Source organism: Dendropsophus ebraccatus, chromosome 3, assembly GCF_027789765.1.
Source record: "Dendropsophus ebraccatus isolate aDenEbr1 chromosome 3, aDenEbr1.pat, whole genome shotgun sequence".
Classification (NCBI taxonomy): domain Eukaryota; kingdom Metazoa; phylum Chordata; class Amphibia; order Anura; family Hylidae; genus Dendropsophus; species Dendropsophus ebraccatus.
Genome location: NC_091456.1, coordinates 81,021,808 through 81,049,218, shown reverse-complemented (window position 1 = coordinate 81,049,218; position 27,411 = coordinate 81,021,808). Strand labels below are relative to the sequence as shown.

At 42.2% G+C, this 27,411-nt stretch overlaps 1 protein-coding gene and 1 long non-coding RNA gene across 3 annotated transcripts in view; one reads left to right on the top strand and one right to left on the bottom strand.

Moving 5' to 3' along the window:
* Nucleotides 1–27,411, bottom strand: part of LOC138785786 (lysophosphatidic acid receptor 1-B) — a 107,164-nt gene that overhangs the window by 53,818 nt on the left and 25,935 nt on the right. Inside the window, exon 2 of one of the 2 annotated variants that reach the window (XM_069962105.1) lies at nt 26,296–26,366. The exons of the other annotated variant lie outside the window; for it this stretch is intronic. The gene's annotated coding sequence lies outside the window, so the exon portion shown is untranslated. The remainder of the gene's footprint in view (nt 1–26,295; nt 26,367–27,411) is intronic. 2 annotated transcript variants of the gene reach the window in all.
* On the top strand, nt 34–26,990 carry LOC138785787 (uncharacterized). Its single transcript, XR_011362155.1, has 5 exons — nt 34–117; nt 8,117–8,266; nt 13,627–13,680; nt 25,698–25,787; nt 26,486–26,990. It is a non-coding gene; the product is annotated as an uncharacterized lncRNA (long non-coding RNA).

The window sequence follows — 27,411 nt, the reverse complement described above, 5'->3', positions numbered from 1 at the left end:
AAGAGCCGCTGACTGCACACTAGGCAGCACACACGCCTCTCCTGTAGACTCCGAGGAAAGGAGGGAGAAGTGGTCACAGCGCACCAGGAGGGGAGGACAAGGTTAAGGTTGGGAGAAGTAAGTAAGCCGCAGCCTGAGGGAGAGAAGCGGCACACACTACGTGTAGTATAATCCATCCTTGTCTGTCTACACATACACCTCCACTGAGAATGTATCCACAGACAGAGAATATCTACAGTATGTCTCAACCATCTAGTCAGAGCTAGGGAACCTAGGCTCTCCAGCTGTTTAGAAACTACAACTCCCATCATGCCTGGGCACCCAAAGCTAAGTTTTGGCTGTCCAGGCATGATGGGTGTTGTAGTTTTGCAACAGCTGGAGGACCAAGGTTCCCTAGCCCTGATCTAGTCTGTCTGCCTACACTTCTCTTTTGTGTCCCATCCAGCTAATCCTAACATTGAGTAAATGCACTTGAATAAACCTCCCCTTAGGGCGGGTTCACACTACGGAATTCTCGCGGACAATGTCCGTGGAATTCCGTCAGCTGTCCGCTCGCACATCTGGGCGCCTTTCCGGCGGCCCCATAGACACCATTCTATGGGCCGGCGTATTCCGCTACACGCTGAAAGAAGTGTCATGTCACTTCTTTTAGCGGATCGCGGAATACGCCGGCCCATAGAATGGTGTCTATGGAGCCGGCGGAAAAGCGCGTGCCCGTGCGGGCGGACAGCTGACGGAATTCCGTGGACATTGTCCGCGAGAATTCCGTAGTGTGAACCCGCCCTTAATGGTAAACTAACAGCGGATTAGTATACTGGGTGCACTGGGGATGGGGCCACAGCCCTTGTACACCAAGCCAGCCAATCCAGCAAGAAGGTGCCCTCACACACAGGGGGAGATTTATCAAACTGGTGTAAAGTGAATCTGGCTCAGTTGCCCCTAGCAACCAATCAGATTCCACCTTTCATTCATCACAGATTCTTTGAAAAATGAAAAGTGGAATCTGATTGGTTGCCAGGGACGACTGAGCCAGTTTTACTTTACACCAGTTTGATTAATCTCCCCCGTGTGTAAGGCAGTCTGACACAGTGCTCTCTGCTGCCCCCTCAGTCTGTGACAGGAAATGTCCAGAGCTGTAGAAAATCCCTATAGAGAACATTCACTGACTGGACTGTGCCAGACTGAAAAAAAAAACTTCACTTCCTGCAAAGCAAACAGCAGCTGATAAGTACTGGAAGGTTTGAGATTTTTAAATGGAAGTCATTCACAAATCTGTATAACTTTCTGAGACCAGTTGTTTTGGAAACTTACCCCCCCCCCCCCCCCCCCCCCCCCCGAAGTACCCCTTTAATATACAGCTAGTGCCCTCTGAATGTAAACACTTCAGTGTTTTATTCCTTGTGGCAGCAGAAGTTGCATGTGGCCCTAGGCTGTATCCATGTTTCAGTATACTGCTACAGTATAATGATATTGGTATATAGCTAGTATATGCAGTTGTATACTCTGCTACAGTATAATGATATTGGTATATAGCTAGTATATGCAGTTGTATACTCTGCTACAGTATAATGATATTGTTATACAGCTAGTATATGCAGTTGTATACTCTGCTACAGTATAATGATATTGGTATATAGCTAGTATATGCGGTTGTATACTCTGCTACAGTATAGTGATATTGGTATATAGCTAGTATATGCGGTTGTATACTCTGCTACAGTATAATGATATTGGTATATAGCTAGTATATGCAGTTGTATACTCTGCTACAGTATAATGATATTGGTATATAGCTAGTATATGCGGTTGTATACTCTGCTACAGTATAATGATATTGGTATATAGCTAGTATATGCAGTTGTATACTCTGCTACAGTATAATGATATTGTTATACAGCTAGTATATGCGGTTGTATACTCTGCTACAGTATAATGATATTGGTATATAGCTAGTATATGCAGTTGTATACTCTGCTACAATATAATGATATTGGTATACAGCTAGTATATGCGGTTGTATACTCTGCTACAGTATAATGATATTGGTATATAGCTAGTATATGCAGTTGTATACTCTGCTACAGTATAATGATATTGGTATATAGCTAGTATATGCGGTTGTATACTCTGCTACAGTATAATGATATTGGTATATAGCTAGTATATGCGGTTGTATACTCTGCTACAGTATAATGATATTGGTATATAGCTAGTATATGCGGTTGTATACTCTGCTACAGTATAATGATATTGGTATATAGCTAGTATATGCGGTTGTATACTCTGCTACAGTATAATGATATTGGTATACAGCTAGTATATGCGGTTGTATACTCTGCTACAGTATAATGATATTGGTATATAGCTAGTATATGCGGTTGTATAATGATATTGGTATACAGCTAGTATATGCGGTTGTATACTCTGCTACAGTATAATGATATTGGTATATAGCTAGTATATGCGGTTGTATACTCTGCTATAGTATAATGATATTGGTATATAGCTAGTATATGCAGTTGTATACTCTGCTACAGTATAAATATATTGGTATATAGCTAGTATATGCGGTTGTATAATGATATTGGTATACAGCTAGTATATGCGGTTGTATACTCTGCTACAGTATAATGATATTGGTATATAGCTAGTATATGCGGTTGTATACTCTGCTACAGTATAATGATATTGGTATATAGCTAGTATATGCGGTTGTATACTCTGCTACAGTATAATGATATTGGTATATAGCTAGTATATGCGGTTGTATACTCTGCTACAGTATAATGATATTGGTATATAGCTAGTATATGCAGTTGTATAATGATATTGGTATACAGCTAGTATATGCGGTTGTATACTCTGCTGCAGTTTGTGTTATTGGAGTACCAGTATTAATTTACAAATACCCCAAAGTGCTTTTGGTGATATCCCTGTGTGACACAGAAGAAAAGCATTTAACATACAGTATAGTATACCAGTATTAGATGGTCTACTCAGTCTGATAGCGGTCCAGTATACAGCTAATACAGCAGCCTGGGTCAGAGGGACCAAATCCTCACATGATCCCATCATGTATAATAGCGGGCAACCAAACATGGCGTATGTATACTAAACCAAGCCTCATGCGTTCTGCTGTATATTCATAGCTCAGGAGTGGTAGGGGATGAATGTGGGTGTTCATATACATATACACATAGAATTACATCCTAAAGTGTACCTGCCCTGATTGGCCACCTCCACAACTACAGAGAGATCCACTGCTAATCCGTAAGATCAGGTCTCCTTGAATACAGAGAGGCTATGAGACTTTAATGTGCGTGACCCCAATTGGATCCAACGCAGGTTTCACACATAACCATCTCATTGTGTCTCTGTATCCATAGAGACCCAAACTTGCGGATTAGCAGTGGATTTTGCCACTGATCCAAAAGCTGCCAACATGCATGCATGCCTGGGAGGAAGACAGGTTCCAGAGATACACGCCAAACGTGCAAAAGATCATGTGATAACAAGAACTACGGCCATCCACAGGAGTCAAAAAGATAAGAAAGTCAAATGTGTATGTACACACTAGAGATGGTAAATAGATTAGCCCTAAAACAGACTAATGTGTAGTCTATGGTAAGGGATTCTATAATAGATTGAGAGTTTGCACATATAAAGCCTGCGCCTGCACATAGTGTCTGACAACTCCCAGTGGTTGAGCATGCATGCCAGGGCTGGATATTAAATATACCCAGTGTAGTCTTTTATACTTAAAGAGAACCAATCACAGAGGATTTATTTTAGTCTTCCATTTAATTGGAACTTATTTTTTATTACTATTTCTAAATAGAATTAATCAATTTTGCGTCCGTGTTTGCTATTTATTCAAATGAGTTGAAGCTAGACCAGAAACTCCCAGCATGCAGAGTGTTGGGAAGGGCTTCCATGAGCCTTTGCCCACCGCTCTGTCAGTACACAGAGATCTTGTGCTATACAGCTGTGGATTTCTAATTGTCCCTGTACTTCTCCCTTATTAGTCTATTCATGAACATATGGACTGCCTTTGCAATCTGTATACTTTACCTAATCCTCTGTACCGCTGCAGTAAGGTCGGGCGCTGCCATCTTGATGACATCACTTGCGTTTCAGTACTGATACAGAGGATTAGGTAAAGGATAAGATACAGACAAGCAAACTCTATCTTCATAAATGAACTTGGGGAGAGGTACACTTTTATAATAGGGACAGTTAGATGTCAGGTTCTCTTTAATAATATAAGAATATATCAATGCACAGTAGATAGTTGTCTTTCAGCAAGATATACTTGTTGTGTCCAGATAAAAAGTATATGAATCCATGCTCACTGCCATCCATGGTAGGGATAAGGGCCGTATTACAAGGCACGATCTATAGGAGGAAGCAAGTGCTGACCTGTCAGCTCAGTGCAGGGGCGTAACTAGAAATGGCTGGGCCCCATAGCAAACTTTTGATTGGGCCTCACGTCACTAAGCGGTCATGTGTAGTTATAACTGCAAGCGCTGGTCAGAAGTGATTGCAGTTAAAGGGACAGAACCCGGAAGGCCTGTTCATCCACCGGGTGCTGCAAATGATGACAGCTCAGTGTATTGCAGGAGGGCCAGGGGGACCCCTTATGTGGTGGGCCCCATAGCAGCCGTTATGGCTGCTACAGTGGTAATTACGCCCCTGGCTCAGTGCTAGCTTCTTCCTAGCTCCCCACTTGCTGCCTGTGCTATTACACTCAGGCTGCAGGGAGCTGTGGGAGGGGCTGGCCAGACTATCCTTAGATCACAGGTGTCAAACTGCGGCCTGCCAGCTGCTGCAAACCTACAATTACCATAATGCCTGGACAGCCAAACCTAAAGCTTTGGCTGCTCAGGCATGATAGGAATTGTAGTTCTGCAACAACTGGAGAGCCTGAGTTTTTCACCCCTGCATTAGATAGTCCAGGTGGCCCTTGTCCAGGTGGCGGTCTGCAGCTGCCGCACGCATTACACAGTGGGACCAGCAGAAGACTGTTGCTGTCGTTATCGTGATTTTTCAATCTGTTGAAAGACCATGATCAGCCGACATTGTGCATGTTGTCTGATCGTGGCCTTTTAGGGTCCGTTTACACAGAAATATTATCTGACAAATTATCTTCCAAAGATTTGAAGCCAAAGCCAGGAATGGAATTGAAAAGTGGAGAAATCTCAGGCTTTCCTTTATGACCTGATCTCTGTTTATAGTCTGTTTCTGGCTTTGGCTTCAAATCAGATAATCTTTCAATGTAAATGGACCCTTAACAGGTGCTATTACATCAAATGATTATCGTCTGAAACGGCCAGTAATTGGCCAACTATGGCCAATAATTGTTTGGTGTAATAGCGCCCTAAGGGTCCATTTACACAAAGATTATCTGACAAAGATTTGAATCCAAAGCCAGAAACAGACTATAAACAGAGATCAGGTAATAATGGAAAGCCTGCGATTTCTTCTCTTTTGAAATCTATTTCTGGATTTGGCTTCAAATCTTTGGCAGATAATCTGTCAGATAATCTTTCTGTGTAAATGGACCCTTATGCTGCGTTTACACACAGAGATTTATCTGACAGATTTTGGAAGCCAAAGCCAGGAATGGATTTGAAAAGAGGATAGATCCCAGTCTTTCCTATATGACCTGATCCCTGTTTATAGTCTGCTCCTGGTTTGGGCTTCAAAGATCTGTCAGATAAATCTGTCTGTGTAAATGGACCCTTAGTGTTAAATACCTTATCTCTATCAACTGTGTTCAGTCACAAACACCATTAAACCACATAGCACTGAGACAAATCAGCAATGTACAGTAGACCAAAGGTACATTGTGAGAGTTACGGAGCAATAAACTAAATGAATAACAACGCTCCAGCAGATGTCATGGGTTAATGCTATCCATATCGTATACAGACATTTAGCCTGTGTGAAAATTATGTAGAGACGACAAAGCCTCGATATATGATTACATAGCAATGCATCCCCACATATTCTTTATAGACAATATGGCAAATTATGATCCTAGAGGGAGGTCATATCCTGTAAATACATGTTATCTGCATAAAGATGTTTCATATATAGAAGGATCAAGATCACAGCACAAATGATCACATGGCGATGACTCCACAAATTTCCTTAAAGGGGTACTTTGGACAAGGGACTCTTTCGATATATGCCTGGGAATAAGGGGGGAGATTTATCAAAAATATAGGCCCTTGAGTTGAAAAGTCACAAAATTTTGAGCAACCGCATAGCTGCGCAAAATTTTGCGACTTTTCCAGCACATATACCAATCATGCCTACTTCAGCTTACTGACCCATCCGTCCTATCTATTTTATCTTAATATGCACGGACTGAATTTTATCCTAATTTGTTAAATAATAATATTGAATAAAAAAATTGAAAGAAAAAAAAAAACATAAAAACTTGATTAAAACAATTGTTCACTTTCTGATGGCTTATTCCTTTTAGTGTTGATCCCTCTTCCCTGTGTCCATTTTCCGTAGTAATATGTAAAATTGTAGATACATCTGTAACATATTTTACTTTTAAGTACAGTTTGTTTTAAATTCATCTTTTTGTACTTTTTATTACTATTTTATTGAGTGAGAATTACATCATTGCTGTTTACTGCAGGTTTAGCACTTAGTAACCAGAGGATTTTACAACAGCTTGTGAAAAGAGAACAGAATTCTTTCTTTTAGGAAGAGCTATTAACGCTGGGTGGAATGTGTCATCAAAAAATGGGTCATTGTTTAATTTTTGTAAAGAATTTTAGTGTATTATACCAGGGACCTAACCATAGCAGTTTTAAAGTGTCACTGTCCTTATAACTTTCAAATTATAAATCAACAGTAAATGTGATATAGTTTTTTTTTTTTAAGTTATGATGGAAAGCATGCCACTTCCTGTTTTCTGACTCTTTTTTTTTTCTCAAAAAACAGGAAACAGTCAGAAAACAGGAAGTCCTGTGCATCCCAGACCATGACTGAGCCATGACTCTCTGTACTGGCTGGAATTCTTGTGTTTAGGGTGCCTTCACACATACAGGATTCGCAGCAGATGTGCAGCAGATTTACCGTTACCGATGTCCTTGCAGCCCTTGCAGCAACATACATTACCTGTCCAGGCTTCTTCTCCGCGCTGTCTTCATCCCCGGGTCCCGCGCGCTCTATCTTCAGAACGGCCGGTAAGCTGACAGGCTACACTCAGCCAATCACAGGCCGCGGCGGTCCCGGCCTGTGATTGGCTGAGCGCTCCGTCAGCTGATCGGCCATTCTGAAGATAGAGCGCGCGGGACCCGGGGATAAAGACAGCGCGGAGAAGACCTGACAGGTAATGTATGCAGCTGCTGCTTGTCAAATCGCCGGTCGCCCGCCGCGCACCGCTATTCAACCGTAGCAATGCGCGGTGGGGGAACGATGATTTTAGGTCTGTGGATGTGGGGTTAGAGTGCTCACTGTACCCCAAAATAAATTACTTGACTGATGAAGATTACAAAATCTGGGGGTTTCCACTTTACTGGTATCTCAAGAGTTATGCACGTACAGTATGACATAGTGTATTTTCCTAAACAGCAGCATATAGTTCTCAGTAATTACTGATCATTACAACTTTTTACTTTAGTGCATAAGGGTCAAGATCTTCTTGTTTTTCAGAAGGGCATGCATGTGTATGTGCTACAAAAGACCAGAAAACCATCATTAAAGGGGTACTCCAGTGAAGAAAAGTTATACAAATTTGTAAATTCCACTTAAAAACGCAAGCCTTCCAGTACTTATCAACTGCTGTATGCCCTGCAGGAAGTGTTATATTCTTCCCAGTCTGAAACAGTGCCCTCTTCTGCATCATCTGTTCATGTTAGGAACTGTCTAAAACAGGAGATGATGTATGAGGATTTGCTACTGTTCAGTGTAGTTCCTGTCACGGACAGAGATGGCAGCAGAGAGCACCATGTCAGACTGGAAGGAAAACTCCACTTCCTGCAGGACATAGAGCAGCTGATAAGTACTGAAATACTTAAAATTTTTAAATATGAGTGACTTTCTGTGACTTTCTGACACCATTTTATTTAAAGACATCTTTTTTTTCCTCCAGAGCACTCTTTAAAACAAAAAGCTGGTGCCAATTCAGTGGTTGCTGTATTGAAGCCACCTATAATACAAGCCCGGTGATCACATGTACCCATTTTGTTGACAGAGTGTTGACAGAGTGTTTCATGATAACATCCCACAACATCTATTTTGGGTAAGTCTACTGTTCATTACTCTTTTTATTTTGGCGTTTGCAATCAGATTACTCTAAATTGTTAAAGGAGGAAGATAAATCTGATCTCATGATTTCCTTCTCTTCCTCATCTGGCTCACATTCCTTAACCCTTAATTAATTCAAGATGTACCTTTGATCATTCCTTACCCAAACAAGCTGTTTTCTTTATACTGATTCCATCCTATATTTCAAACAAAGTAGCAAATAGTTGTACAATAAGCTGAAACTTTACATTTAGATGTATTATTATAGTGCTTGCACTATAGTGTAATCCATATCCCTCTTCCGCTTCTTCTTTGAGCCATTCTTCTGCGATTAATACAGCCCGAACTGCTTTGCGCACAGACTCGTTTATCGTTTTTAAGAAATTTACGTTTAAAGACCCCTAATTTCCCATAGGAAATAATAGCCCATTGGAAATAATGGCCACACTGTAAACTCTAACAGCCAATCACAGCACACATGCAAATAGCTGAAATATAGCAGCCAATAGAAATTCTAAGGTCTTGTCAGTCAATGCCTCACAACATCCACACAGTCACATGTCCACTATTGACCAATAAAAGTTTTAGAAGATGGAGGGTCCTTAATGATTTTGTCTCACTGACAAGAGTAAGATTGTTATGGTAACCGAGCAATGATCTTTACCATTATAAGTAGCAGAGTTCAGTCAGTAAAGTAGCAGAGCCGACGCCCTCACTAAGTAGCAGAGCTGAGCCAGCCTAGCAAAACAGACACCCGCACTACTTAGCAGAGCTGAGCCAGCCGTATAGCAGAGCCGATACCCGTACTATGTAGCAAATCTGAGTCAGCCGTGTAGTCGAGCCGACACTCGCACTGCGTAGCAGAGCTGAGCCAGCCGTGTAGCAGAACCGATACCTGCACTACATAGCAGAGCTGAGGCAGCTGTGTAGCACAGGTGACACCTGCACTACGTAGCAGAGCTGAGCCAGCCATGGAGCAGAGCCAACACACGCACTATGTAGCAGAGCTGAGCCAGCCGTGTAGCAGAGCCGACACCCGCACTACGTAGCACTGGTTTTGCAACCACGGCCATTATTTAATGAAATTGCCGATTGCATTCATCTCAATGGAATAACGGCCGGAGTGTATACACTCTGTATACACTCCAGCTGGGATTCCTTGCGGTCGCAAAAAAAGACTGACATGTCAGTTTTGTGCTGCCGCTGTTCATTGAATAGCGGGCACACAAGACCGACGGAGCAGAAAAGGTAAAGTGCGGCTCCAGCTGCACTTTACCTTGTCAGCTATGGGTAATTGGAATGCAGGCACACCCGAATGTGCCCGCTTCCCAATTCTAAAGAAATGAAGTTCATCTGGTCGGTACTGCAGTACCGGTTGGGATGAACTTCACTGACATCGGCCGTTCTGTGACACGGCATACGTATTGTGAACCCGGCCTAACTGTGATAGTTATCTGTAGAAAACTGTTTTGGCAGCAGCAGAGTAAGTTACTTTGCATATTTTCCCATGGAGCATTGCATAGCTTATACAACTGCCTATGCCAATTTTGCAGTTTTCTTAAGGAGACACACAGTCCCACGTCAAAGACCTCTCACCAAGCCAGCCACTACCCTGCTTTGTACTGATGAAAAAAAAAATCCTTTGTGTGAAACATTCTAGAGTTGCAAGGCTCTTTAAGGGCTAAGTATTGACTTGTTTCTTACCTCCATTAGGTGGCAGTGGAGAGCAAGCTCATTTACTTATGGTGAAGACAAAGCTATCTGCATTGTAGAACAAGAAAAAGAGTGGAATAGGTTTATTTACCTTTTATGTGATCTGTTCCTATTTTTAAATTGGGCTTAAGAATCAAAGTTATATGTAAGTTATGAATAGGGTTAAAAGAGAATTCCAGCGAGAAGTTGTAACTAACAAAGTAAGAAATTCTTCCGAAGTGAGCAAATGATTTCATGCCCTGAACTTACTAGCTCCTTTGTATGTTTGAGCTGTTTTCCTAGCAACATACCCCATAGTCCAGAGTAAATCAGAGCAGTTCCTTACCCATTGCAGAGGTGTAGGGGCCATGTGCTGATAACATAGCTCCAATAATAACAGTTCCTACAAGGAGCCATCAATCCAGACAGAATAATGGAACGTTTTGGTGGATGTGGGTATTTGCAGGAACACCTTTTCTAGCTCGTCTTTATTTTTACTAGCTTTATAGTATGGCCTTTTTTAATGTGTTCTAATACCAAATCCCAACAATTTTCTTGCTAAAACCTTGTGCAAACTTGGAGAAACTAAGCTATAAAGATCAAAGACTATAGAAGCCTATATAGGTCATGTCTTCAATGCATAGGACTATAGACACTGTGTGTATGAAGGGCTAAGTCTTGTCCCTGGGGTGCTGGCTTTAAAGAAAGCTAGTGCAGGCTAAACCGTAAAATTCAGACAAAATAATCTCACAAGGAGCTACATAGGAAACCTAACAACAAGCAAGAATTGTAATCTTGAATACCATCTGGGAATGAGTGGCTCAGAACCAGTTAGTCAGACCACCCACACTTGGCTGCTGTTCTGCTAAGGTTAGGATTTGGAGTTGTAGATGAGAAGTTCCGTGTCGCTGAATGATGCAGCTATGTATTGCTCTTCTTATTAGAGTTCTGCAGTGTCAGTTTTATTTTTCGGGTGTTGTCTTTTCAGCAGCTGTTCACATCACATCATTTCCAACATTGCGCAAAATTGATGTAATAAATTATAATGAAAAAAAAACAACAGAATCTTGCGACATTGAGTGAAATCTGCGTATCTGTTAGACCCGTCAGTGTTTGTCTATGTGGTTTAAGTAATTATTTATTTAAGGTTATAAATATTATCTTTGTGGCTGGAACGTCAAAATGGAAGACGTTTGTTTGTAAAAATCTACATTTACCGATTGGTGTGCTATCCATGGCCAGATGTTTAAGCGATTATCATAAGCAAGACACATCATCAAGTAGAACTAACAGAGAATTCTTCATTTCTAAACCGAACATAGCATAAAGGGCACTTGCGTAACACTGATCTGTCATCAGAATTGTCCCTATTACAACTTGGAGACATTAACAACAGAACAAGAACTCGTGATCAGCAGACGGGATGCCAGAAAAGTAAAGTGTTCGTATCTGGTCCACATTGTGGGGGGGGGGGGTCACACACCAGTTTTAAAGGACCTGTAGTCATTTTTAAAAAAAATGTTTGTTTGTTTGTTTGTTTGTTCCACTCTTGTTCCAAAACAGTGAAATCCTTATATCTCAGGAACAAGAGAGGTGTACTAATTAAATAAAAACTGTTTGTCCCTAGGGCTGCAAAGTGTTCTTTAAACAACACTTCATCCTCTGCTGTCTCAGGAGGCAAGGCTGGATCTTGTCTCTGAGCTTAAGGGCCCTATTCCACCGGACGATTATCGTTCAGATTATCGTTAAATCATTCTAATCTAAACGATAATCGTTCGGTTGAAATGCAGTTAACGATTAACGACCTAACGAGAAATCGTTGATCGCTTTATAAGACCTAAACCTATTTTTATCGTTGCTCGTTCGCAAATCGTTCGCATTGAATAAGGCATCGTTCGGTCGTTCACAGTAGATACGAATGCAATAGCGAAGAAATAGCGAAAAAAACCCGATCGCAAATATGATCATAAGTAACGATTATCGTTCCATGGAAATGAGTGAACGTTTTCAGGTCTTTCGCAATAGCGGTCGTTTGAGATCGTTAATCGTTAACGATTATGCGAACAATAATCGTCCTGTGGAATAGGGCCCTAAGCCCCTCTGAGTGATGTCATCACCCCTGACCATCCCCTGTGTCCTACATTACCATCTCCCTACCATATACACACATATACATATATATCTTTATTGGGACATTTAGGGAAGAATGGGGTGTGTTCATAACTCCTTTATTGCTTTAAACACAGCTTCCAACTATCAGTCAAGTAGGGATAGGAATGGGAGGAAGAGTGAGGAAGCATTTCAGTCCTTAGTTCAGCACTTAATAAACTTAAAGGGGTTGTCCAGTGTGGGGGCACTTTTTGGGGGGGATCGGGGAGGAGGTGGCTGAAATAAAAGACGTTCACGCTACGTCTCAGGGCCACTCAGCCACTCAGTGAAGGAGGCGGGATCCGTGTGAAGTCCGCTCGGATCCCGCCTCCTTCACTGAGTGGCTGAGCGGCCCTGATACGTAGCGTCTCGGGCGGCGTCAGACACCCGGAAGCGACCGGGGACCGGAGCGCCGCGATGAGTGGGCCGCCGCTGGAACCGGGGAGGTGAGTGAACGTCTTTTATTTCAGCCACCTCCTTCTCGGTCCCCCCAAAAAGTGCCCCCACACTGGACAACCCCTTTAAGGCCTTATTACACCAAGCCATTATTGGCCATATCCAGTCGATTATCGGCAAATGGACTGGATATGTCTTACTTTCAGGGGGGTGCACGATGTCGGTTGATCCTTGTCTTTCAACAATTCAACAACGATAACGATGGTCTGCTGGCAGCACCTCCGTGCAATAGGAGCGGTTACATAAATCTAGATGGAGAAACGCTACACAACAACTTCCAGGTGGCCTTCAGTGACTGGGGGCTGCCGCTAATAGCCAGCACAGAATGATCGCCATGCTGGCTACTTATCCATTTACATATTGTTTAAATGGCCTAACTGCAGGACATTGGTGGTACAGTGGTTCAGATCTGACCCCCCCCCCACAATGCGATCACAGGGAGCTGATTCATTGTCTGGGCAGCCCGAGGCCTCTGCTAGGCCTTCTGTGGCTGCCTGACTTCATAATTTATTTAACCTGCCTACAGTAAGTACTACATGGATCTCTAATGCTCATAGAGTTTAATAAAAGTTTAAATCATCTGCAGGACCAGGAGCTGCAGGAACCGGTCTGTGAGCAGTGATGCAGCACTGTTGGTGCATAGGGACAGGTAAGTATGGATTCTTTATTATGTTCCCCTCACCCCCTGCCGGCTTGGGATGTTTAGGTTTGGCAAGAGTTCTCCTTTAAGTATATGTGCCCTGGCGAATATCCGCTACTCATGGGCCACTGCTGTGTGCTTGCCCCCCAGGCTAAAGTTTGCAAGTCTGACCCTTTGTTCACTACTTCTCTGTGTGAATAGAATTTCATACTTTACTACTTGTTTTACTATACAACATTTAAAAACATGTAGGGAAAGCGCCACAAAGATGCTCTGTAGCACCCAAAGTATCTGGGTATGAACATGAAATTTAAGTTTGCCTCAATATACTTAATCATCCATCTACATTTAAAGTCATAATCCAAACAATGTCCGATGTACCCCAATAACTTTAATTATATCCATTAACCCTTCTGTAGGTTCCATATGCTGCTGTACTCTTGGCATCAAACTAGACAGGTAAAGGTGGAATGGTAAGTAAACTGTGAACCTAGCTAACCACATAGTAAATAAAAAGGTCTAATTTGTCAATCATACTGTACATGACAGCATATTATGACTTATTACCGGCAGCAAAAATACAATGCCCCAGATTTACCAGACTGTCTGGAACAAAAGTCGGACACGTTTTTATCTCAGACAAATAGCAACCAATCCCAGGTTAGCTCCTGTTTTTATCAGATTAATAAATCTGGGCCAATATGTCAGATCACACATTCTACTGATTTCCCCTACAAGACCTTAAAAAAATAATAAAGAATAAAACATTGGATATCGTTCACTCTATTGAACATTCATCGCCTGTGCTGAGTATTGCATGGCTTTCTACATTTTTTACCCATTTCTTAGTATATTCTTTTGGTATGGCATATTTAGTGATAATGTTTTTTTCACCTGCTGGTTTGTGGTGATAAAATACTAAGGCCTATAAATGTTGCCGGTAAAGGCCTCTGTTTCCCAGTGAGCGTTTTTCCTATTGTCTCACAGACCAGAGCCGGTTCATGATGTGATGTGTACGGCAAAGCGTGAATGACTTATGTTAATGTACACAGAAGTAGTTCGCACCCAGACACAAAAGCTTTACTGACACCATATCATCAAAGTGTTTCTCACCTTTAGCTAAAAAGAATGCTATACCATTGATAAAGTACAGGTGTAACAGGGCTGAACATGTCATTTACCCCATTGTGAACACATTTTAATAGTGATGTGTGTTATGTGACTGCATTAGTTTTATATGCAGTCCTATGCCAAACCAGAAGTAACAGATCGTGGTACCAGAATGATTTCAGTCACATTAATATAACAAATATGTTCTTGTTAAAGTGATCTGCTGGAATGTCATTGCTTTAACATTGCTGCATATTTTCACTAATTTTGCCACATACCTTACTGTGGTTTTGGATACAGATTATCCCAATTTAATGGGAGTAAAGGCCCTATTCCACGGAACGATTATCGTTCGTTTTCGGACGATATCGACCGCTACGGACGATAATCGTTCCGTGGAATAGAGTGCAACGATCAGCCGACATCGTTCATGTCGGCTGATCGTTGCAGTCGCTTGTTTTTCAACATGTTGAAAAACAAGCGACTGATATAGCAGCGATCTGCTGCCGGCGCTCCGTTGAATAGGAGCATCGGCAGCAGACGCTGCTATATCCTATGGGCTGCCCGGACGATCAGCGATCCCCCGGGCAGCCCCCCCGCAGCTCCCCGCCGCCCCTCCCGCACTCACCCGCTCGCTGCAGCCGCGTTGAATAGCGGCAGCAAGCGGCGAACGAGGAGCAAACGAGCGCTCATAGCGCTCGTTTGCTCCTCTAAAACGACCCGTGGAATAGGGCCATAATCCATGATCTGCAAGTGAAATTTGCACAGAAAAAGATGTTTGCTGTATGAAAACAATGGAAAGTGTATTGCATACATTTTTCACTGCTTAGTTTGGTACACAACACAAGAGGCTGGGAGAACCTTAAAGAGGCATCCTGATATGTCAAAATCTGTCTGGCCTCAAGGCTACAAAGTAACAAACTACTTGCCTTACCAATTGTGCTGTGGTCCCTTAGCAAGTGTCATGCATTTGCTGCCATTCCTCTAGCCATGCTGCCCATTGTGGTCATCTGAAATTTCATCATTACAGGAGTCATAATGTTACAGAATTTTTCCTATTTATGCTGGCCGAGGTACCAGGGGCTTTAGGAGTGTTCATAGAGGAAAGTCGGTTCACACTGAGCAGACTGGGGTACCTCAAATGAAGTGGTCTGCACTTTATCTAAACCGGGTTGTGTCACCAAGCAAAGAAGGTGAAATCAGATTTGTACCATAGAGTTCCTGTCACTTACCAATCGGGACCCCACAGTGTGTCTGCAAGTATGTAGCTTTCCTCAATGCAGTCAGGTCTTTAGTCTTCTGATAGAGTCTGCCACAGGCAGGCTCTATCAAAGGATCGCAGATAACACTGATCCCTGCTATGCTATGGCATAGCAGTCATCAGTGTGAGCAATCTAATTTATGTATGTAATAGTCCCCTAGGGGGACTAAAAAAGTGTGAAAACATCAATAAATAAATGTTTTTAAAAATGCCCCAAAGCCCCTCCCCTAATAAAAGTCTAAATCACCCCCCTTTCCGATTTTGTAAATAAAACACATAAAAATAATCAAACACACATATTATATACCGTAACATGCATAATTGTCCGTTCTATTAAAATAAAACATTATTATTCCTGCACGGTGAAGGGCGTGAACAAATAGTGGTAAAAACACGCCAGGATTGCTGATTTTTTTTAGGAGTTACAATATAGCCATTTTAAATATACCTATTTGCAAAAAATAAGTTTTACTGTTAATAAAAATAGTAAAACATTACAAAAGTTATATAAACATGCATATCGCTGTATTCAGACTGACCTATGGAATAAAAATATCATGTCACTTTTACCGTAAAGTGCATTACGTAAACACGGAAACCCCCCAAAATTTGCGGAATTGTATTCTTTGTCCTAAATTCACCCCATAAATAATATTTTGGGGGTTCTGACATTCATTTTATGGTGGATTGAAGGGTGCCATTACAAAGTACACCTGCTCCTGAAAAAAACAAGCTCTCACATGGCCCTGTAGATGGAAAAATAAGAGAGTCATGGCTGTTAGAAGGCAAGGAGGAAAAAACGAAAACACAAAACTGAAAATTGATGCGGTCCTTAAAGGGAACCAATCACCCAGAAAATCAATGTAAAGACAAGGATATGTGCTGATAAATCACCCAGCACACTTCCCAAATATGCCCCTGTAACCTCTGTGCCCCCCTCAATTAGACAGTAATCTTACTTTGTTCAGGTCACGCGCTGTATGTAAATTTTTGCTAAGTAGTCCTGGTGGGCGTATGTAGTCCTGGTGGGCGTATGTAGTCACGGTCCGGGGGCGTATCTAGTCACGGTCCGGGGGCGTATGTAGTCACGGTCTGGGGCTGTAATCACGCCCAGAGGGGCGTGATTCGGAGGCTTGCGGTCCAGTGACGTCATCCGGCGGCTTGCGTTCCGCGTCGCGGCCACGCCGACGTGTTTGGGAACCTCCGCATGCGCAGTACGGCGGGAGACGACGCTGACGTACTGCGCATGCGCGGGTTCCCGAACACGTCGGCGCGGCCGCGACGCGGAACGCAAGCCGCCGGATGACGTCACTGGACCGCAAGCCTCCGAATCACGCCCCTCTGGGCGTGATTACAGCCCCAGACCGTGACTACATACGCCCCCGGACCGTGACTACATACGCCCACCAGGACTACATACGCCCACCAGGACTACTTAGCAAAAATTTACATACAGCGCGTGACCTGAACAAAGTAAGATTACTGTCTAATTGAGGGGGGCACAGAGGTTACAGGGGCATATTTGGGAAGTGTGCTGGGTGATCTATCAGCACATATCCTTGTCTTTACATTGATTTTCTGGGTAATTGGTTCCCTTTAAAGCGTCTCTGCACCCACAATCTGCCCCCCCCCCCCCAAACCTCTTGTACCTTCAGATAGCTGCTTTTAATCCAAGATCTGTCCTGGGGTCCATTCAGCAGGTGATGCAGTTATTGTCCTATAAAACTACTTTTACATTTGCAGCCCCGTGCCGAACGGAAGTATCTGTGCCCTAACTTTGCACCACCCCTCCATCCCTCCTCCCCACCCTCTTCATCATTAGGAATGCCACTGAAACATTTACTCCTGTCTGAACGTTGCACAGCTGCTTAACAATCCAGCCCATGTGCCGGGCTAAACAGGTGAGGAATAGGAGACAATCTGCCTGGAGCATTCCTAATGATGAGAAGGGTGGGGAGGAGGGACAGAGAGGTTGCTCCAGCCTAATGCTTACACAATCTAAGCCCCGGCCATTGGGCACGGGGCTGCCAGTTTAAAAGTTGTTTAAAAGTCAATAACCTGCATAACGGACCACAGGACAGATCTTGGATTAAAAACAGCTATCCGAAGGTACAAGTGGTTTGGGGGGGGGGTCAGATTGTGGGTACAGAGTCGCTTTAAGGCCATTTTGGGCTTTTTCACTAAGGGGTTAATGACCTAAGGGCTGTCCTACAAGAAACGGGGGATGCCATGCCACAGCAACCAATAAGTTGATGTCAGGCTGTAATTGATGCTCAAGGCCATGTGACAAGTTCTTGAGAGAGTGACATGTTCTGTTGGGGTATATCCACCACTGTTGTAACCTTTTGTGTCAATAAATTGTGTCACCATTGCATTGCATCAACCTAAATCCCCTACTTTCATGAAATAATATCACTGCAGCATGAACAATTTTCATAAATTTCACCTGCAAGCCAGAAATCCCTATTTCTTGTGAGTAGTTTGTTACTTTTTTGTTTTGCTGCCAAGTATCTGCATATATTTACAATGAATCACCCAGTTACTGGGAAACCTGTACATTCTCTGTCCATATCATGGGACTATTCTGCAGATCTGATGGCGCTGGATTGGTCATTCAGCAGTACTTTTATAGGATTATCTAAACATCGCCATAAATGAATGCAATAAAAAGCTATTTTAAACATTTTTATTTATGGTACTCAATGTGACCAAAATTATAAAGTGCATACGTAAGCACTGCAAGGCCATAACATCAGCTGTATATGCAGTGATAGAGTTTAAACCACATACATTAGATGGTGAACTTTGTATTTTGTGTCTTGCTTTAACAACACATTACCATGTAATGCCCATTGTTGAAAGCTATTAATTGTTATGGTTTTCAATAAACTGCAGTTCTGAACTGACAGCTCTTGGCTGTACATAGAGGAAAGCAGCTTCAAAGAGGAAATGTGCCCCACACTTGACCCAGGTCATCTGTCATACGCCCTTTTGTCTTTTTTTGTGATCAACAGACTGAGAGTTAATGGAATCTGCATGAAAACTCCCTTCCAGTTTTCCTTCTCCTGTAGGAATACAATATCATGAAAGGAGAAATAAAGCACAGATTAACATAAAAATTGTTGGAGCGACTTATTACTACTCTCAAAGTGAACAGTTAAATTAGACAGTCTCAAAATGCCCCAAACTTATCACAGCGGTTTATTCTGAGACGCATCTTTAGAGCAATGGCGCACATTTATCAATCTGTCTGACACAAAAACTGTCTGTTTTTTTTTACAGCAACCAATCCCTGCTCAGTATATACCAGAGAAATTTAAATTTAAAGAGGACCTGTCACACCCCCGTGCCGGGGTGACAGGCTCCCGACCCCCCGTTACAGCCCCCTATACTCACCTGATCCCGCTGGGTCCCGCTTCCTGATCCGGTCGGGTCTCGGAGATATGAGCACCCGAAGCCCGGCGTGCGCACTTACAGGAGAGTCCGATGGCCGTAGAGAATGACGGAGCATCGGACTCCCCATTCATTCTCTATGAGCGTCTATGTAGCCTGCAGCCCCTGGAGAGTCAGAGATTAGAAGTGTACACCGGATAACCCCTTTAAGAAATGAAATCTGTGCTGTGCTTAGCTGCTTTGGGAATATCAGATAGCTTTTCAGACTAATAAATCAGGGTCAGTGTTTTCTACGTGTAGACTCCACCTAATCATTTTTATGCCAATTTTGAGATGGTTTTGGCACAAAATGGCCCACATTTACTAACACTGTCGGGTTTTCAAAATCCCTATACATTAGAGTTTTAACCTCATCATGGTAACCTGTATACACTATTACAGTCATAACTTGGCAAATCAGGCGATGATTGTAATAATTCTGGAAGTCACATTCTGTCAAGTCAGGATCCCCCTGATCCAAATTTCCACTAATGGAATGAATTGTGCATATCCCATGCCCTGCTCTCTAGAAGAATCAAGAATTCTTTCCAGCTTAGAGAAACTAATGTAAAAGCACAATATGAAAACACAAGTCTGTGCTGAGCAGTAACTAAACAGTAAGCTGGGCTGCACACAGAGGAATAAGAGTTCTTGCTTTTCCCTTCAGTATTTAAATTAATATCTGATAGTTGACTTGAATTGCCAAGAAACACATGAAGTGACTCATGAATGTGTGTTATGTATTATTTTAGAAGTAGAAAATATACTGTATAACTTAATGTGGTGGGGTGGCCTCTAGGTACACATTATACTTGGCCATTTTCTCTATCATTTTGAACTCTTGACCAAGTTCTGTAAATAGCCATAAAAGGTCATGCTATAAAGGTGTCCTTGAAGGGGTTATGTCATTATAGACAACTTCTAAAATATAAGATCAAATAGATGTACTGTAGAAGGAGTGTTGGGGTAAGGGTGAAACCACTACCAGTGTGCTGGAGACTATACACTCACCGGCCACTTTATTAGGTACACCTGTCCAACTGCACGTTACCACTTAATTTCTAATCAGCCAATCACATGGCGGCAACTCAGTGCATTTAGGCATGTAGACATGGTCAAGACAATCTCCTGCAGTTCAAACTGAGCATCAGTATGGGGAAGAAAGGTAATTTGAGTGCCTTTGAACGTGGCATGGTTGTTGGTGCCAGAAGGGCTGGTCTGAGTATTTCAGAAACTGCTGATCTACTGGGATTTTCACGCACAACCATCTCTAGGGTTTACAGAGAATGGTCCGAAACAGAAAAAACATCCAGTGAGCAGCAGTTCTGTGGGCGGAAATGCCTTGTTGATTCCAGAGGTCAGAGGAGAATGGACAGACTGGTTCGAGCTGATAGAAAGGCAACAGTGACTCAAATAGCCAACCGTTACAACCAAGGTAGGCAGAAGAGCATCTCTGAACGCACAGTACGTTGAACTTTGAGGCAGATGGGCTACAGCAGCAGAAGACCACACCGGGTGCCACTCCTTTCAGCTAAGAACAGGAAACTGAGGCTACAATTTGCACAAGCTCATCGAAATTGGACAGTAGAAGATTGGAAAAACGTTGCCTGGTCTGATGAGTCTCGATTTCTGCTGCGACATTCGGATGGTAGGGTCAGAATTTGGCGTCAACAACATGAAAGCATGGATCCATCCTGCCTTGTATCAACGGTTCAGGCTGGTGGTGGTGTCATGGTGTGGGGAATATTTTCTTGGCACTCTTTGGGCCCCTTGGTACCAATTGAGCATCGTTGCAACGCCACAGCCTACCTGAGTATTGTTGCTGACCATGTCCATCCCTTTATGACCACAATGTACCCAACATCTGATGGCTACTTTCAGCAGGATAATGCGCCATGTCATCAAGCTAGAATCATCTCAGACTGGTTTCTTGAACATGACAATGAGTTCACTGTACTCAAATGGCCTCCACAGTCACCAGATCTCAATCCAATAGAGCATCTTTGGGATGTGGTGGAACGGGAGATTCGCATCATGGATGTGCAGCCGACAAACCTGCGGCAACTGTGTGATGCCATCATGTCAATATGGACCAAAATCTCTGAGGAATGCTTCCAGCACCTTGTTGTATCTATGCCACGAAGAATTGAGGCAGTTCTGAAGGCAAAAGGGGGTCCAACCCGTTACTAGCATGGTGTACCTAATAAAGTAGCCGGTGAGTGTAGGAGCACCAAGGCCACGGTGATTTAACATAGAGTATAGGATACTTTATTGCTTTATAGGCAACTTGTTTCGACGGGCTTACGACCTCTTTCTTAAGCCAGAAGAAGACATATGGGTATGGCTTGAGAAAGAGGTCCTAAGGTATCCTATATGTCTCATCACTGTGTCCTTGGTGCGCCTATAGTCTTTAGCACACTGGTAGTGGTTTCACCATTACCCCAACACTTATTCTACTGTTGTCTGACCCAGGAGTTAGGTTGGCTCCCAGGAGTTAGGTTGGCACGATTGGCTTGGAGTGGTTTGCACTAAGTGATTCCTTACATACATGCTCTCATAGATGTTGTGGTCTCAGCACTACGAATATCATTTTATATACCGATTCACCCTATGGTGCACTTGATGTTTTCCTTATAGTTTTTCCATAAAGAGATCAAATAGAGTCTTACACCTAAGATCAAACATCAACTTTTTTCTCAGGAAAGCCGTGGGCAGTCAGACATTTGTACTCAGATGAATGGCCTTTCATGTAATACATGGATAGCTTTAGTTTGCCAGTCCTTGAGATGCTACTTGTTAGCAGCTCTCTACTATGTCTTAGAACCCTTGCTCCTTTCAGTGCTTGCAATACATGTGGTTCCCATTCAGTCTTTGCTTGTAGTATGCCCCTTTCAGTGCTTGTCTTAGGTGTCTAACAGGTAAACGGAAACGTGATCTGTACAGCATTACATTGAAAGGTGACACCAGTAGATAGCAAAGCAGCAGCGCAGCCTCCCCCTCCCTGTGGAATGACCTTTGCACAGGTCACAGAGGTTACAGAGCATGCTTACAAGTGTGTCCCAAGAGGGTCTGGAGTTATTCATTGTATCATGTTAATGAGGCTCACCATAAAGCATGTCACTAAATACTGTTAAAAACAGTTCAGGCAAGATAGCTACCTCTCAGAATAATGAAATAAAAATAAAATAATTTTCTATGAGAAAACAGAAGCAGATTAGAAAAAAGGTTGGTGGTACATTGCCTTTAGGTATCTAAAATTAGTTGTTCTTTTTTATTGTTCAAAGTTTTGAGGTCACTATGTGTTATTTTGACACATTATTTGTCAGTAGAATCTCAGGAATGAATCCATTGACAGATCCCATTTCTTTTCATGTGATTTACACCAATGCCAAATGCATCTGTTTAGCATCAGTTATGCACACAGTCCGCATCTGTTTTTCAGAGGGTCCGCATAACAAAGTACACCAAATGGAAATCATTGAGTGTGTCAGCTAATATTTGTTTGCTACAATATTTTTAAGTAAATGTGATCTATGTGATCTACATTTTAATTTATATTTCAGTTGGCTTTTAGAGATGCCTATACAGTGACATACCTAGGCCACAGGTGTCAAACTCGTGGACCTCCAGCTGCTGCAAAACTACAATACTACTAAACTACAATACCATCATGCCTGGACAGCCAAGGTGTAAATCATGATCCAAATCTACACCTGCTGGAACCAGGTTTAGATTTGGTACGCCGGGCGCAGGTTCAGGAGCCTGACCAGCCGGATCCAGTCATGGAAAAGGGGCCGTGGCCTAATTTAAGAGCAGTAAACAAATGAGCCCGTCTTCATAACCCAAGACCCCCCCCCCCCAGGGATTCACCTGGAACCCCCACCGTTCCTGGGAACAGGGATGCAATCCCCAGGCAATGTATGGAAAATTCTGTGCAAATGCAAGACCAGGGTAGCTGTCTTAGTTCAGCGTTCACGGTAACTTTCGTCAATAGGATCTTACAGCTGTTATCAATAAGTCTGGATTATTAAGCAGTAAAAAATAGGTCAATGAAATTTACTTAAAAGGGTAAGTAAAGGTTGACCGTGGCATTGTAACAAGACTCGATCCTTATGATCGGCACTTGTTTGATGAGCAGTCACATGGCTCAATCAATTGCAGGCTGCACTAAAAAACAACCCTTCCTTTGTGCAGCCCATTAACTTCCTCATTGTCATCCACACATCACCTGATATGTGACCGTGCAGAAGATCTGTTCAGTGAGCTTTTTCTCATTTGTCGGCTGATTCTTTTTGATGTGTGCACAGACACACAGATAACCTCATAAAGTTAGAAATATGATGCTAAATAAGGTTTCACCATTTCCCTTGGTTTTGCACGTTTACAAACTAGCATTCTTGCTTTGCTTCCTCTTATTATACAGTGGGTTTTCCTGAGGCCTCTTTCTTTCCTGTGGTGCTATGGGATGAAGTGAACAGATTTCACTATTTGGTCTGTTTTGTACATACTCCTCATATTACCTAAACCTTATCGTCTCCTCCTGACAGTATATGCATTTCTATACTCCTCATCTTACTCTTATATTAAATGGTAAGTATTACATTTTATTGAACAAAATCTGGTTTATATTTTAACACCAACCGTATTTAACCAGAAACCTATAAAACCCATTTTTCTGAAAAGTTTCCTGGACTTTCATAAAGGCATAAATACTAACAGACTTGATGCTTATGGAATGAAAACAGGAAAGGCTAATTGTTTCAAGACAAGAACTATTACTTTTTGAGTACAGAGTATTACTTTCCTATAGAATATTTGACTTATATTCTGAGGCTCAGTTATTCCATCTCAATATTGTGTATTATTTTAACAGTATGTCAAAAGAAGATGCAAACCAATAAAATAAAAAAATAAAAACTTGTTGAGCCAGACCCTCTTGTTTAAGATCTTTTATGTGTACTGCCAAGAAGAAACTAAAGAGATTTTCAATATTCTTTAAGATAGTTCAAGAAAGTCCATTCAGTAGAGTGCCATGGTTCATATCACTACATACAGTCCACATAGAGAAAGATTATCTCTAAAGGAGAAGTTTGGGAGTTAAATGCCAGGAAAGAGGCCTATTACAACATAGACTATATAAAATCTAGATTTTGCTAGATCAGTGCTTGGCAAATGATACTTTTGCTGTCATAGTTAAAATATATTGGTAACTTAAAAAAAAAAGTCTGTTTCTGCATAAAAAAAAGATTCAGTCGGCATATTGCTCTGCTCGGCAATAAAACCCAATACATAAAAACTGATACGAGTCACTAGTGTAAAAGCTATAACCAGACAGTCATATACCACACGGAGTACCCTTATATATACATACATGTGAGACAGACACATCCTGCTCTGCTGACTCTTCTCATATTTATATATTTGTGTGTCATAAAGATTCCTGCTATTACGCAATTGTGGTTTCCTTTCCTATCTCTATTCTGTATATTACTGAGTTTTGTCAATGAGTTGTGAAACTAAGGGAAGGGTGCCGCATATGTTTTAATTCAAATTTCTGCAGCTTTGCCATGCGTCTTTGCCAGATGATTTCCTGGCAGCCTTTAGGGCGCCATTTAACTGCTCCAGCCACCAGGAGTCAAATGTTGATCGTTCGGGTTTGGAGGACCTACCCCAGTTTGGCAAGTTGGCTTAAAACCATTCAGGAACAGTTTATTATAATTAATGCCAGGGTGTCTGGTGTGTGTTATAAAGAATTAGGCCGGATTCACACTATGTAAAAAACACAGCCGCACTTCATAAAAACGTCCGTAATTGTGCAAACATCGGCCATTATTTCAGAAATAATGGCCGTTGTTTGCGCAATTACGGACGTTTTTATGAAATACGGCCATGTTTTTTACGTAGTGTGAACCCAACCTCAAAGGGTAATAGAGTATATTATATTGAATATTAGAGGGTGCGGTTTTTAAGGGTTTAGTGTGTGTAATTGAGTGAGTTTCAAGTAGTACAGTGTTCAATATAATGGATTTCTAGGGTCCTGATTTGGGCACAGTACTTTTACATAGTGAAAACTGCTATAGTGTATTAACCTGATTTGGCAACTGGTAGATTTGATTATTATAGTAGAAATAATTGATCTACCATATTTTCGGGCATATAAGGTGACTGGTCATATAGGACGACCCCTGACTTTTAAGAAGATTTTCAGGGGTTCGTCTTATACGCCGGAAAATTTTAACTCCTGGCTGACCGCAGCAGGGTTTACTAGCTGGAGGCAAGGATTAACTGAATTTGAAAAAAAACAAACAACAATCAACTCACCTGTCACCCGTTTCCGGCAGCCGCACGTCTCCCTTCATGTTCCCGGGTCAGGTAAAGTGATGCAGAGACACTGCTTGTGCGGGAGTTCCCCTGAAGCTCTCCCGGGCAGATGAGCATCTCATTGGAGAAGCTCGGAGACGCTCCGCTTCCGGGAGAGCTTTGGGAGAATGACAGAGGCTTCAGGGACTTGAGCACACTTTACTTTAAAAATGGCACGCTATCTCTATTCTGTCAGTCAGTACGCTAACAATACCCAATTTATGTAGCGTTTACTACTTTAAAAAATGTAAACTTTATCTTAAAAAAATTAATTTGATTACAATTATTCTCTTCTGACCCCTATAACATTTCTTTTTCTATTTCCAGCTATGGGGATGTCAAAATAAAGATTACAGCACTATGGCATGTAACACATTAAAGGACATTTATTCCCTACCCACAGAATGAGGAATACAGGTATGATGGGGTGGGGGCGTCTTACTGCTGGAACCTAACAGGATCTTAAGAATGGGTTTTCCAAACCTCCTGTTGGGATGGCGTGGGAATTGAGTATGTGTTTTGCTCTATTTATTGTTTATCGGACAATCCAATGGACAATGAATGGAGCCTTGGTCTATTTGGAAATTTGTTATGTAGATCATAGACTTTTCCCCTATAGTGTTCTATAACACAAATACTGTCACCAGAGCAGTCCAACCACATTCTAATCTACTTAGTAGTAATATATGAACAAATACATTCAGTGGTGATATCCTCTATGATAGTAACCTCTAGTCAAACCTCCTACTGGGTTTAAGAACAAATAGAATAAATATCTTTTTGGGTGACCCACTAGCATAACATCTTCTTCCCGGTGGCTCAGTGGTCACGTATGCTTGGGTATCTGACCATTGTACTAAAAGCATTAATGTTTACATGGTGTACAGTGTATAGAGAACAGTACTTAATAGAAATTGTAACTCACACATTGAGCTGCTACTTTCTTCTTCACTTATTGATTACTGGTATTCTGCCTGGTGACTTTTCAGGCTTATCCTGGAACATAAATGTGGATAAGAATCTATGTTATTTCTGTTATTCATGTTTGCCACATGCATTTTTTTTTTGCAAAAAAAAAAAAAAAGAATTAACTATGTTGTTCCCATTGTATTCAGTGTACCAAGCCGACAACACTACAGTGCATTAAAAATAAGAGAAAACAGCTGGAAGATGGAGCGCTATGTCAACTTACTGGCTTTCTATTAGAAACAAGCTAATCTACTTGGCTTAAAACAAGCAGTACTTCTTCATGTTAAATAGCTAACAGAACAAGTTAACAGGACATAAAAAACAAATCAATTGTATGTCATGATTTTGACAATAACCAAGCACCAAGTAGTGATGTAGTAAAATAGGAAATAGAAAAAAAAAATCCATGTATGATGTTGCATTTTATGCGTTCTGTTGTGTTACAGACGCTGCAAGGCGTACAGTAAGCAGTGTCACCATGCTAGATTGCAGAGTATAGCAACTAGGACTCTTGGACGGCCAAACACAGTACAGAATCCAAGTACACATACTGTATGGGCATAGACTCTAGCACTGTCAGAGGAGGAAGCAAGGTGATACCAGTGTGCTGTGGTACCATGCTGTAAACTGTTTAAAGGCATGAAGGCAACAAGGGGGGTTGATAAGATTTTAAAGTGCCTTTTACCTGTATATTTAGAGATACTGCAGTAGGCCTAAGCTTGAATATCAAAGCCCTTACTTCTCCTATTTTAAGGGTACTATTACACGGAACGATAATCGGCCGAATTGGCCCGATTCGGACGATTATCGCTCCGTGTAATAAATGCAACGATCAGCCGATGACAACGATCATCGGCTGATCGTTGATATAGGTTAGACCCTATTTTCGTCGGGCGCCGACCGCGCACCGCTGCGTGTAATAGCGGTGCGTGGCTGGCGACTAACGATATACATTACCCATCCACGTTCCAGGGCTGCTCCTGCCGTCCGCTTCTCCCGGGGTCCCGCGCGCGCTCTAGCTTCACAGAGGCCTGTCAGCTGATAGGCCTCTCAGCCAATCACAGGCCGCGGC